This window comes from Thamnophis sirtalis, unplaced genomic scaffold (assembly GCF_051295495.1).
Source record: "Thamnophis sirtalis isolate CommonGarterSnake01/CBP01778 unplaced genomic scaffold, rThaSir2_p1.2 scaffold_1, whole genome shotgun sequence".
Taxonomy (NCBI): domain Eukaryota; kingdom Metazoa; phylum Chordata; class Lepidosauria; order Squamata; family Natricidae; genus Thamnophis; species Thamnophis sirtalis.
The window spans coordinates 163053572-163068155 of NW_028261381.1; positions in this window are offsets into that span (position 1 = coordinate 163053572).

Genomic DNA, 14584 nt, shown 5'->3' on the forward strand with positions numbered 1-14584 from the left:
TCACATGATCAATCTAGTATATATAAATGCTTTATTATCATTATTGATCATTTATTTGATTATAGCTATTAGTACTTTATCTTATACATAATACTAAAAGTTTAACCACATTTAACTACATTTTATTGTGACATTTCATTTCATCATCTTGTATCCTTCCAGAAATAGTGCAGCCCAATATCTCTTGCCATTTGTAGAATCTGTATTCTAAGTGTTTTCTTGATAAGTCTTACACTATATTGCCAAAAGTATTCGCTTAGTCATCCACATAATCAGTATGTGGACTTTTCTTGACAACTTGTTGTTCATTGGATACCTTAAAAGAATTCAAAACCCTCCATCTGTTCCTTTCATCTGCTTGACTTTTGATATCACTGGTGCTTCTGCCGAAATTACTCTAGTCATAATTAAACAAATGAAGTACAATAATAATGTATACAAAGATATTTGATTGACAATAAGTGATTTTTGATAAAGCTCAAGTGATGACTATGGAACGGACGGAGAAAAATTTTATAACCAATCAACACAGTTGAAGTTGAAGTTGTTTTGTCTGTTTATGTTTGTTTGAAAATAAAAATTTTATTAAAAAATAAATAAATAATAAGACCTCCCCGAAAATAAGGCCAAGCGCTTATTTCGAGGGTCTAAAGAAAATAAAGGTGATGGGATTAAGGCATGCTGGTATTAGCCCTTTACCCATCTCCCCACAGGGCACCTGGGAAGAAGCGATGCTCAACCAAATTTAGACTCAAAGCACAACCTACAGAGTTGCCCCTGCATGGCCCCATGGGAGTCTGACAACCAATCAGAATACAAGATCAAGATCAAAGGCCAGAGAGGGCATAAAGCCAGGAACTTTCAGCATCTCGCTCTCTTTTTCTTCTTCACCCAACATCTGGAACCATGTGATCCCCCTTTTCTGTTCAGGACCTCAAGCCATGTGATCCTGTGCGGTTCCACCACAAAACCTCGGTAGACAAAAGCGCGCTCGACGAAAGCGCGTACGTGACGTCATCACAGCGCGACGAAAACATCGCGCTGTGAGCAGTAAATTTAAAATTAAAGCGAAAACCTTACCCTAACCCCCCCAAACCTAACCCTAAACCTAACCCTAAACCTAACCCTAAACCTAACCCTAAACCTAACCCTAAACCTAACCCTTAACCTAACGCTAAACCTAACGCTAACCCTTAACCTAACGCTAAACCTAACCCTAACGCTTAACGTAACCCTAAACCTAACCCTAACCCTTAACCTAACCCTAACCCTAACCCTAAACCTAACCCTTACCTTTATGTGAATCGGCTTGCTTTAATTTTATTTTAATTTCAATTTAATTTATTTTTAATTTTTTTCGTCGCGCTGCTGATGACGTCAGGTACGCGCTTTCGTCGAGCGCGCTTTTGTCTACCGCGGTTTTGACGGGTCACGATCCTGTGCACCATTAAACCATCTTTCCAAGCAGCCTCCATGTTTCCAGCGTCTTTTTCCCCCCCATTTGGAACTGAACCCAGAAGGGCATTTTCTTCCAATAGATCCATTGACTTGTCAGTAGGTTGCAAAAGGGAATCAATCATATGATCTGATGATGCTGCAGCTGTCATAATTGTGAGTCAGCTGTCAAGCATCGGAACGTAAATCAGGTGACCATGGGGATGCTGCAATGGTCATAGGTGTGAAACATGGTCATAAGTCACTTTTTCAGTGCCATTGTAACTTTGAATGGTCGCTAAGCGAACTGCTGATCAACCACTTCTGGCCACCCAAGCAACATTTTGATGGACCCACAACCGCTCTCTGGAAAGCATCGCCATATTCTGGGATCACATGGAAATTTTGGGTGGTGTGATTTCTGGGGAGGGGAGGTTTTTTGAAAACCTATTTAAGACGCTAAGAATAAGATGCTAAGTCTCTGGAGTCTCCTTATTTTATATAAACAACCTCTAATCCCTCCAGCCTTGACGAAAATCCATTGGACTGGACCCAAGTATAGATAATTAGGGTCAGAAATCAGTCCTTAAACAAGGTCTTGGTTTTATTTAGTCTCTTTTTTTAATGGGTGGCTGCTTGTGATGTTACACCTTGAACTAGGACGCCTCTCACAGCTGTCTGCAGATACAGGTAGCCTTCAAGTTATGAACACAATCAGAACAGAATAACAGAGTTGGAAGGGACCTTGGAGGTCTTTTAGTCCAACCCCCTGCTTAGGCAGGAAACCCCACACTATTTCAGACAAATGGTTATCCAATATCTTCTTACAAACTTACAGTGTTGGAGCGTTCACAACTTCTGGAGGCAAGTTGTTCCACTGATTAATTGTTCTAACTGTCAGGAAATTTCTCCTCAGTTCTAAGTTGCTTCTCTCCTTGATTAGTTTCCACCCATTGCTTCTTGTTCTACCCTCAGGTTCCTTGGAGAATAGTTTGACTCCCTCTTCTTTGTGGCATCCCCTGAGATATTGGAAGACTGCTATCATGTCTCCCCTAGTCCTTCTTTTCATTAAACTAGACATACCCAGTTCCTGCAACCGTTCTTCATATGTTTTAGTCTCCAGTCCCCTAATCATCTTTGTTGCTTTTCTCTGCACTCTTTCCAGAGTCTCCATATCTTTTCTACATCGTGGCGACCAAAACTGAATGCAGTATTCCAAGTGTGGCCTTACCAAGGCATTATAAAGTGGTATTAATTAAGTGATCTTGATTCTATCCCTGTGTTTATGCAGCCTAGAACTGTGTTGGCTTTTTTGGCAGCTGCTACACACTGCTCCAGCTGCTCCATAACTGGGACCAGAATTTCCATTGCTAAGCATGGGGGTTGTTAAGTGACTCACCTCCAATTCTATGATCTTTTTGCCACAGTTGTTAAGCAAATCACTGCAGTTGTTAAGTGAATCCAGTTTCCCCTAATGATTTTCTGGCTTGTCAGCAGCCAAGGTTGCAAATTTGTCACCACAGGACCCTCGGATGTTGCAAACGTCATAAATACATGTCAGTTGCCAAGCACCTTAATTTTGCTCATATGACCACGGAGATGCTGTGACAGTTGTAAGTGCGAGGATCGGTCATAATTCAATTTTCGGTTCAGTGCTGTCGTAACTTTGAAGTGTCACTGAACAAATGGTTGTAAGCTGAGGACTACCTGCGTAGCAATACATTTACAACTTTGTATGAAACGTGAGGCGCAACAGAGAATTAAACCTGGCCCAGGAAAAGTTTATCAGTATTTAGTCAACAAGCTGCTCTCCCTCCCCCTCCCCCTCCCCCCCCCCCCCCCCCCCGGTATGTGTGTGTGTCTCTGTGTGTGTAGTATTATCCCAGGGATGCTGGGATAGCCTGTTGTCTGTTGTCTTCCGCCCAAATGAATTTGCAACAACCTTAGAAATTGTTGCAAAGCTTTATTCTCTACAGAATAACGATGCTTGGGAATAGATTTCAAATCAAGCAAGTTGTCTGTTTCAGGGCAAGTTCCTTTTATCCAATTCTCACAAAGCATGTCCCCTTAAAGAAATATACTGTCATAAATCATTAGGTCTTAGATCTTTTACTGCCTGTCTGTTCCCACCATTGCTGCTTCCCAGCTATCACTAAATAGAATCTCCAGTTAGCTTATTTTCTGTATAGTCCTATTTATCTCTATCCTGTGGAAATTGCCCTATTGTTCTCACATTTCACGTCCTGCTCCTTTAATAAGTTCCTTGCAATTCCATGTATTTTACTATCTATTACCTTTTTATAACTCTAATCTACAATTTGCTGCTATTTCCTTGAGATCATTCCCCTCTTTCTCTCCCCAATAAACGAGCGGCATCAAAGCCGGAAAAGCATCCTGTCTTAAATGTAGCTAAATAAGCTATCTAATTAGTATTGTAGGCTCCGGAGAGTTTATTTCTTTTTAGATCAGATAGTTTAGATCTGTGTTTCTCAACTTCAGCAACTTTAAGATGGGTGGACTTCAACTCCCAGAATTCTCCACCCATGGGAAATTCTGGGAGTTGAAGTATGCCCATCTTAAATCTTCATTTAAATATAAAGAAGTGGTGCTCCCTGAGAGGGAGATCTTGGCTAGGGGTCTCCCCCACCCAGCCTGGTTCATGGAACGGCACTAGGCCATGTCGTGCCAGAAACCAGTCCACACAAACAAGCGAAGTCCCAGGCAGCACACATAACCATGTCCCCTCCTGTCCACGAAAAACCCTTCTATGTAGAACCCGGTGCCCAAAAGGTTGGGGGCCTCTGATCTAGATGACAGTAGAAATAGCCCACCTATGGAGACTGCGAGTCCTCCATCTCTGGGAGGTTTTTAAAACAAGCCCGGCAGCTGCCTTTTGTGGATGCTTTATTCTGTTGAAAGAAATGTCCTTCTGGGTTCGGCTCCAAGTGGGGAAAAAGACACTGGAGGCTGCTTGGAAAGATGGTTTTAATGGTGGACAGGACCACATGGCTCGAGCCCTGAACAGAAAAGGTGGATCACATGCTTCAATGTTGGTGGAGAAGAAGAGAAGGAAGGACTGAGATGCTGAAAGTCCCTGGTTTTATGCCCTCTCTGGCCTTTGATCTTGTATTCTGATTGGTTGTCAGACTCCCATGGGGCCATGCAGGGGCAACTCTCTAGGCTGCGTTTTGAATCCAGGTTTGGTTGAGTTCTCAGATGCCATGTGGGGAGTTGGGAAAAGGGCCAATATTATCATGCCTTAATCCCATCCCCCTGGAGCTGAAGGGGAGAACTCTTTATTATGTAAAGGGACTGGATTGGCCTTCTTAATGGCCCATTGACGAAGTGGGTGGGGGCAGGAAGCTGCAGGGAGCTATTCTGTCTTTAAAACATGATTCTTCCTTTTCACATTCAGAGAAATATAATATTCTGCCATTTCAATATTTCCTAGGGTATTTCATTTTTCTGGGAGAGGGCTGGGTGCTAACTTCCTACAATTCCTTGAATGAAACAGGCAGTGACGTGCGGTGAGCTTCATGGCCAGTGAGGCAAGCACAAAAGCCCCGCCAAAGCCCCACCACCACGTCCGCCATAGAGCGGGTTCCAGTCCCACTCTATGGCGGACGCGGCGCCGGGACTTTAAAGCCCTGCTGCCAGGCCCTGCTGCCACTTTAAAGGCTTTAAAGTGGCGGCAGGGCCCCAGCAGCAGGGCTTTAAAGTCCTGGCGCCGTGTCCACCATAGAGCGGGTCCCGGTCCCGCTCTATGGCGGACGCAGCACCAGGACTTTAAATCCCTGCCACCAGGGCCCTCTCCCGGCCAGGCTCTTCCCTCTTGCTCTTCATCTTGATGATGTCGCTGCAGCTGCCAGGCGCAGATGGACAGAGGTAGCCAGAGCAGTCTGAAACGGTCTGGGCAGGCGAAACAGCGAGTGAGCGAGCAATGGGGGATCAGGCAGCCTGATCCCGCCCTCGCTTGCTCGCTGGGAGGCGCAGAGAAGAGCGCGAAGTCCAGTGAACGCAGGAATCAGCGAAGGAAACCGCCTGGGTCTCCGCTCCCTGCCTCACCTGTCTGGAGCCGCCAAAAGCTTTAGATTCTGGTGGTGGTGCTGGTTTCCCGCCACTTTGGCGTCCCTGAAATGCGACTCCGCATTCTCCCTTTCCTTTGCCCCTCCTCTCTTCAAAAGCTGTGAGACGCTTTCTTAGAGTCGGTTGCCCAGCTGGCACAGCCCCACCCGCACGCCTCCTCCTCCCTCCTCCTCCTCACTTCCCAAAGGCTCTTCTCCTCCTTCCCAGAGCTCAGGAGGAGCCGAGCACAAGCGATGGGAAGCTGCTTTTGAAACCACACCTTGGAAAACTCCGGGAAGGGAGGTGGGGAACCAGTGGGGGAGGACGCCCTGGATTGCCCCCGTGCTTTGCTGGTAGCCATGCCTCTTAGGCAAGTTCAGGGAGGTCCTTTAAAGTGGCAGCAGGGCCCCGGCGGCAGGGCTTTAAAATCCCGGCACCGCATCTGCCATAGAGCGGGTCCCAGTCCCACTCTATGGCGGATGCAGCACCGGGACTTTAAAGCCTTGCCGCCGGGGCCTGAGCAGCCATGATTCTCCCCTCCCCAGCCAGCCAGCCCACCCAGCCCATTTCTCCCCCGGTGCGGCGAGCTCCAGCGGATTGGATGCGGGTGCGAGGGGCCTGGCAAAAGAAAGGAAGTGCCAGCCCGCCACCACTGTGTCCAACAGGCCAGGCATCTCGTGTTTATGGCAGACATAAAAGCGAGATGCCTGGCCTGTTGGACACAGTGGCGAGAACGTCCCTGCCGCTGCCGCGTTCCGCCGCCTCGCCCCACGCCTCCTCCAACCCCACCACTGTGAAGAAAGAAAACACGCACACGCACACACACACACACAAATTCCCCACAATAAAAAATTACAAATTAAATTACAATAATTTTGAATCCCCTCCTCCCTCCGTCCGATCCACATACCTTTTCCAGCTGTGGATTTCAAGTCTCCTCTTGTCCGCCCGCCATGATGAAAATGTAAAAAATTAAATAAAAAAACAATTTACTTAGGCAAGGCATGATTTCCTGCTCCCGGATCAGGAGGCGGGAGAATCACGTGCCTCCTTTGCATAAGGAATTTTTCGCCTTTTAACCCTTCCTTAACTCTGAGCAAGGCGAAAAATTCCTTATGCAAAGGAGGCCCATAGTTCTCTCGCCTCCCCCTACAGTTAGCACTAAGCAGACTCAAAGTCACTGTGACTCTGGAGTCTGGCAGCAACTACCTTAGCCTTTTTAATTATTTTTAAAATTCTTTTCGTTTCCTCATGACACTGGTGAGGCCCCGCCTCTCCTGACTGCACGTCCCTGGAAACAGGAAGGTTGCCTTCTCTGTCCTGGTGCTGTTTTTTTTGGAACACGTCTCCCCAGCGATCCATACAGCTGACTTTGTTGACATTCAGAAAGTCATTGAAAATTTCGCTGTTCTCCCATAACTGGGAGAAAAGGGATGGTTTAACCCCTATAGGACGTGATGGTGACCTGTAGGAAGTTAAAACCCAGTCCTCTCCTAGAAAAATGAAATATCCTAGGAAATATCGAAAAGGCAGAATATTACATTTTCCTGGATGTGAAAATGGAGAAACACGTTTTAAACACAAAGTAAATTCCTGCAGCTTCCTGCCCACCCCCCCATTTGTCAATGGGCCATTAAGAAGCCCGAGCCAATCTATTTACATAACAAAGACCCCTCCACTTCAGCATGGAATGGCTGATGGAATCAAGGCATTAGCCCTTTACCCAACTCACCACAGGGCATCTGAGAACTCAACCAAACTTGGGACTCAAAACACAGAGTTGCCCCTGCATGGCCCCATGGGAGTCTGACACCCAATCAGAATACATTTCTTACACAGGAACAAGAAACAAAGAGGTGGGGCCAAACAGAGTATTAAAAACCTAGCAAGCCTCTCCTCTCTCTTCTTCTTCTTCTTCTCCTTCACCTGGAAGCATGCAATCATTTTTTCCCCCAGGACCACAAGCCATGTGATTCTGTCCACCATTAAACCATCTTTCCAAGGTTTTTGGGTCTCTGCCACACATGCGTGAGGGGGACATGCAGGAGACATGCACGCGTGTGCAGGAGGCCTGGGGGTGTGCGTGCATGCGCAGAGAGCAGGGGGAGTGTGGGGGGGGGTCATGTGCGCATGTGCAGGGTGTGGGGCAGTGTCACATGTGGGGTGTGTGATGTCACACGTGCATTGCATTATGTGTGCAGGCACTTTCGCCATGCGGCGACAAAAAGGTTAGCCATCATTGCCTTAGGATGTTTTTATTGTTGTTGTGTAGAATTTGTCTTTTGGTTGCTTGTGATCTGTCTCTCTCTTTGCGTTTACTTTTTCTTAGCTGCCAGCCAGCCATTTCCAGTTACAGTTGGGTGGCCTCTAAATTGTATTACTGTATATACTTGCAGACAAGCTGAACATTTTAAGCACTAAACCACACAGATCGCCATGTGCACACAAAAAAATGGGTTTGAGGCAGGGGTGCGTTCCTGCCAGGTTCTTCTATAGAAGAGGTTCCACAAATCTACAGTGCCGTTTAGAACCGGTTCCAGCTCCCTCCCCTCACCCGTCCACACATCATCAAGATGAAGAGCGAGAGGAGGAATTCTGGGAGTTGGAGTCCACAAGTCTTAAAGCTGCCAAGTTTGAACACCCCTGGGTTTTTTTCCCCTAAAACGTTAGGGGTGCAAGGGTCTTGTAACTTGACAGCTTTAAAACCTGCGTGCTTCAAATGCCAGAGTTTCTGAGCCAACATTTTGGTTGCTAAGCAAGAGCGTTAAGTGAGTTTCACCACATTTTACAAGTTGGCCATGCCCACCTAGTCACATGACTGCCAAACCACTCCCAGCCAGTCACATGGCCAGCAAGCCACTCCCACCCATCATATGGCTGGCAAGCCACTCCCACATAGCAGGCCACACCTACAGAAGAGGTTCTAAAAAATGTTGAACCCCACCACCGGTTTGAGGTATCTGCAAATGGGTTTATCTTATACTTTTTTATACTACCCATATTTCTCGTATACACTTACACATAGTCCCATTCACAGATATGTCAACTTTTAAGACATCTTTTTTGTGAGTGGCACATTTTCATGCTATCTTGGTTAAAAAATCAAGGGGCAGATTATTAATGGGTTTATTCACAAGCATATATGGTAGAACAAACTGCTAAATCATTGTTTTCCAATCTTTTTAAATATATTTTTTTTATTAAAAATTTAATTGCAGTAGTAAAAACTAATACAAACTAAATTTAAACGGAATGAAAAAAGGAACAAAAATGCAGAAGAGAGAGAGAGAGAAAAGACAGGACACATTACTTTTTATAGTTAATTCCAAAATCTTATAGCAAAGTTAATATTCTAAATGTATCTGGATCTTTAATCTGTTTATAAACCTCTTAGCTCCAACTCTTGTTTAGCTTTTTGTTGTTTATTTCAAATTCCTTGTTTTTAAGCATATATCTTTTTCTTCTGTTCAGAATTCAAGATAGACTTAATAAGACTTTTCAAGCTGCTTGTTTTGAAGATCTCTAATAGTTCAAGATGGTTAATAGGCAATTTCAAAAAGTGATTAGAAAGTGAGGCTTGTGAAGTTAATGTCCTTTGTGATTGCAAGCAAGGTGGCTAATCTCTTCATTTCTTCGAACACAAATCCACCAAAAACTGCTCAGTTTGGTTTTAAGAGAAAGAAAGAAAGAAAGAAAGAAAGAAAGAAAGAAAGAACGAACGAAAGTAAGTAAGTAAGTAAGTAAGTAAGTAAGTAAGTAAGTAAGTAAGTCAGGACAGCAGTAAATAATTTTAACTCTCCTTATTTTCACGTCATAACTTCAGAAAAATTAAGAATGTGGTGGCTCAGTGGCTAAGACGCTGAGCTTGTCGATCAGAAAGGTCAGCAGTTTGGCGGTTTGAATCCCTAGTGCTGCGTAACAGAGTGAGCTCCCATTACTTGTCCCAGCTTCTGCCAACCTAGCAGTTCATAAGTACTAAAAAATGCAAGTAGAAAAATAGGAACCACCTTTGGTGGGAAGGTAACAGCTTTCCGTGCAACTTCGGTGTTTAATCATGCTGGCCACATGTCCACGGAGACATCTTGGGACAGCGCAGCCGGCTTTTTGGCTTTGAAATGGAGATGAGCACCGCCCCCTAAAGTAGGGAACGATTAGCACATATGTGCGAGGGAAACCTTTACCTTTACTTCATAAAAAACTTCCTTAATGGAATCTTAGCCTCTTGTGTGGCTATGAAAAGATTCAAAAGGCAAATTGTAATTAGGCTTCTAAACCAGAGCTGGTGGGAATGTGTTGTTTTCCAAAATGGTGTTGCCTTATTGCTCGTCTCTGAAGTTTACCTTTCCATCCATCCATTTTTTCCCCCCTTTTCCGTTTTGATCAGAACGTTCTGTTTCTTCCTCAGTGACCCTTGAAACAGTGCAGAATGGGATGGGAGCTGGCAGGGGCTTCATGTGGATGTGCCCGCTGACTGGTGCCTTATGACAGGTACCAATTTAGAAATCCCAATTGCTCTTTTCGGGAGCAATTAGAAAGCATGGCTTAATTTCTGGGTAGACCGGAACTTTACATGAACTCTTCTCAAGTTAATAAAACTAAATAGACTGCGGGCTGCGGTGGGAAGATCAAAGGACAATCTAAGAAAATGGAGTTTCCTTACGGAAGATACTCTTTGAAGGCAGAGAACAATCCATCTCACATGTCCTGGTGGTGCAAACAACACGTACGAAGGAAGGCCTCATGCTGGCGAGAGAAAATGCTGTCGATGTGACCCAATGCTGGGAAAATATTTAGCTTTAATCTTATTTATTTTATACACCCTTTATATAGTGGTGCAATTCAGCTGGTTGTGTTCGGTTCGGGCAAACCAGTAGCAGTGGCGGTGGGCGTCATCACGTCCCGTTTTTGACGCTCTGCGTATGCGCGGAAGGTCCGCCTGCGCTCACATTTGAGAACCGGTAGCGAAGGTACGTTGATTTCACCCCTACTCTTATGCTCTATTTCTATGACCTACCGTATATACTCGAGTATAGGCCGGCCCGAATATAAGCCGAGGCACCTAATTTTACCACAAAATACTGGAAAAGTTATTGACTCGAGTATAAGCCTAGGGTGGGAAATGCAGCAGCTACTGGTAAATTTCAAAAATAAAAATAGATACCAATAATGTTTTTGAATATTTATTTCAAAGAAAAACAGTAAACTAGCTCTGGGACATCGTTATGTGGCTGCTTGCCATAACAAGGAGGAGGTGGGACATCGTTGCAGAGCGGCAGGAGGGGGAGGAAGGGGAATCGTAAGACAGCCCTGCATTACATTAGAACGTGAGGAGGGGGGATGGTGTGGTGCGCGCTGCGCGGCAAACTGACACAGAGGGAGGGGAAACTCACAGGGGCGCCGGGCCATTCACGAGCGTCACCCAGCGGCATGGCCCCGCCCCTTTTTCTCCTCCATTTCGGGCAAATTTTTCACTGACTCGAGTATAAGCCGAGGCGGCTTTTTTCAGCCCAAAAAGTGGGCTGAAAAACTCGGCTTATACTTGAGTATTTTATACTTATTTTACTTGCTCAGTGTTAAATGTTATATGCCCATAATTTGAAGGTGATTTTGACACGTATAAAGAAAGTTAACAAAGCTGCACCCTTTTCTTGCTGAATTTTAGCAGGGAGAGGGTTAGAAGGCGATGTCTTCTCTATAGCTGAACTGGAATTGTATTTTTTTTCTTGGCAATCTTACACCTTGTATTCCTATTGTCTGGGATGTATGGTTGACTTCTCAGTCTGGCCTTCAGCCCTAGGATTCTTCCTGGTGGTCTCCCATTCTGAACCCATCCCTGCTGAGCTTTGTGGGAGAGCCAAAGGCAGGTTACCTGTCCCTTAAAGATTTCTGGCTGCAATCAGATGAAGGGAAATGAAAAATGAACATAAAATAAAGTCACAGAATAAAGTATAAGCATGCACTGCCCTCTGCTGGACAGCTCCTGCCTTGCACAACTGAGAACATGACCTGAACTCAAACTGGACAAAATCTGAACAAGCCTACAGACAGTCCGCGACTTATGACTACAATTGAGCCCAACATTTCTTTTGTTAAGTGAGACATTTGTTAAGTAAATTTTGCCCCATTTTACAATCTTTCTTCCCACAGTTGCTAAGTGAACCTGGCTTCCCCACTGGCTTTGCTTGTCAGAAGGGCGCAAAAAGTGATCACATGACCTTGGGACCCAGCAATGGTCATAAAGATGAACCAGTGGCCAAGAATCTGAAAAACAGCCACAGGGCACTTTTTTCACTGCTGTTACATTGTAACTTTGAACAGTCACTAAATGAACTGATATAAGTTGAGGACTACCTGTATTTGGAGTATTCTGTCTCCCAGAATACTGACCTCCTCTAACAAGTGCTGTACAGAGATAGATTACCTCTAAAACTGGAGGTTCCATATAACTAATGACATCTATCCATTTGTCTAATTCCGTGTTGGCAAACCTATTTCACGCGTGCCAGAGGGGACACGCAGACCCCTCTCTGTGCGCAGATGTGCAGTCGACAACTGCTCTTCTGGTTCCCAGCATACACATACGTTTTCCAGGACGTTTTGGGGGCCATTTCTCAGGCCGTTTTCCTGGCTGTTTTTAGGCTGTTTTTCAGGGCATTTTAAAGCAGTTTTTCAGGCAGTTTTTTGTCCAAAAATGGCTGGGAAACAGCCTCAAAATGGCCCCCAAAACAGCCAGAAAATAGGCATGCACACCAGCCAGGGCGTGATTCTCCATCACTGGTCTAATTCCTTTTAAAGGCCATTTAAATGAAGGCTATCATAACAGGACATAAAAAGGAACTCCCTGACTTAAGTACGGATGATATGGATTTCATTTTATTTTTTGAATCTCTTAGTCCAGAATGCTCCACCCAGTAATTTCTAATTTTGAATTCCAGGTTCTATTATTACATTAATAAAAAAAGGGAAAAGATTACAAAGGAGAAATTTCCTGACCGTTAGAACAAATAATCAGTGGAATAACTTGCCTTCAGAAGTGGTAAATGCTCCAACACTGGAAGTTTTTAAGAAGATGGTGGATGACCATTTTTCTGAAGTGGTGTAGGGTTTTCTGCCTAGGCAGGGGGTTGGACTAGAAGACCTCCAAGGTCCCTTCCAACTCTGTTATTCTATAAATTACACAAATAAGTGTTTCTACTTAGAGAAAATTCTACTTAGAGTGTCCACTGCTTCCAGTCTAGGCCTATGTTACGGTTTTTTTCCCTCAATTAAAATTTTCCAAAGTTTTAACAAAGTCTTCCCATCCTGTTGTCCTATAAACATTTTATGTTTCAAGTTCATAATCCCCAGTCATAACTTTAAGGATTATGAGTATTCAAATCCAAAAGATATGGAAACCATTGGTTAAAGAGGATGTTTGATTGCATCAACCTTGGCAACTGTAAGATGTGTGGCTTTCAGCTCCCAGAATTCCCTGGCCAGGAAATTAGAAGCCAGTCCCAAAGGTGCTTTTTTCAAAAGGTAGCTGGGCTTTTTCTGTTTTTCCTTGAAAACATTTTGCTTCTCATCCAAGAAGCTTCTTCAGTTCTGACTGAATGCTGGAAAAGAACTGAGGAAGCTTCTTGGATGAGAAGCTACAAGGCAAAGCGAAGAAAGTCCAGTTGTCTTTTGAATAATATCCTTGGGGACAACCATGATCTGGATGGCTGAGCATCTCCATAGACATCACGGAGCTCAGTGGGACCTGAAATACTGAAATTGAATTATACAACAAAGTAGTCAGCTAAGTAGAAAATGATTTTAATTCAGCACAAAACTTCAGGCTGATATATTTTTATCCACCAGTTTAAACACCTTTAGATAAACAGATAAACATTTTAAACAAATAAGCATTTTTATCTGTTTGCTCTAACCCTGAAAGCATACTACAGGCAGTCCTCAACTTACGGCCAGAACCGTGCCCAAAATTTTTGTTGCTAAGTGAGACACATGCTCATTGAATTTTGCCCCATTTTACGACCCTTCTTGCCATAATTGTTAAGTGCATCATTGCAGTTCATAAGTTAGCAACATGGTTGTTAAGTGAATCCGGCTTCCCCATTGACTTTGATTATCAGAAGGTCACAAAAGGGGACACTGCAACCGTCCTAAGTGCGAGTCAGTTGCCAAGCGTCAGAATTTTGATCCCGTGATCAAAATGGGGATGCTTCAAAGGTCGCAAGTGTGAAAAATGGTCTTAAGTCACTTTTTTCAATGCTGTTGTAAATTTGAATGGTCACTGAATGATCTGTTGTAAGTCGAGGACTATGTGTAGGAGCCGCATTGCATTTCAGTCTTGTGAGGGTCTATCTTCTCTTCTCCTTTAAAGTATGGGGAAAGGGGGTTGAAAAAAAATATCTTCTATCACTTCCCATCTTTTTCCAGGTCCTGGTTAGTTGCTTTAGACTTAGAGGAAAAAGATCAGCCTTTCCTGAAACATAATAAAAATGTGTTTAAGCAGAAGGAAACAGAAGGAAATAAAATAGCAAGAACTAATTAAAAAAAAAAAAGCAGGTTCTCACAAGCACCTTAGTAATTTGCGTACATTTTTGATGGCATAAATAAGTTTTCTTGAACTTGGTGCTGCCTTTTTATAGGAAAGTGAAAAATTCACACCTTAATAAGCCTGACATAGGTACTAGAGCAGGGGTCAGCAAACTCTGGAGCCGCATGTGGCTCTTTCCTCCATCTGCTGCGGCTCTGTCCGCTACAATTTTGAGAGGAGTTTCTGGCGGAGGGGGGGGGAAGCACAGTGCGCCAGGAGAAGACTCTATGACAAGAGGAGGGTTTTCCAGTTGTCTCCACAATTCATAGGGTTTTCGGTTATGACAGGCAGAGGAAAAAGTACGCCGCGCTAGGAGGAGACTCTATGGTGGGTGAACTGAACTTCCGGTCAGGTCCAGAATTGAACAGGGAGCTTCCGGGTAGGACCTTAGTGGCTCCCGGTGTTTTCTTTTCTGTGGGAAACGGGTCCAAATGGCTCTTTGAGTGTTTAAGTTTGCCGATCCCTGTACTAGAGGGTTTGGAGCTAAAAATACCATGACTGTAT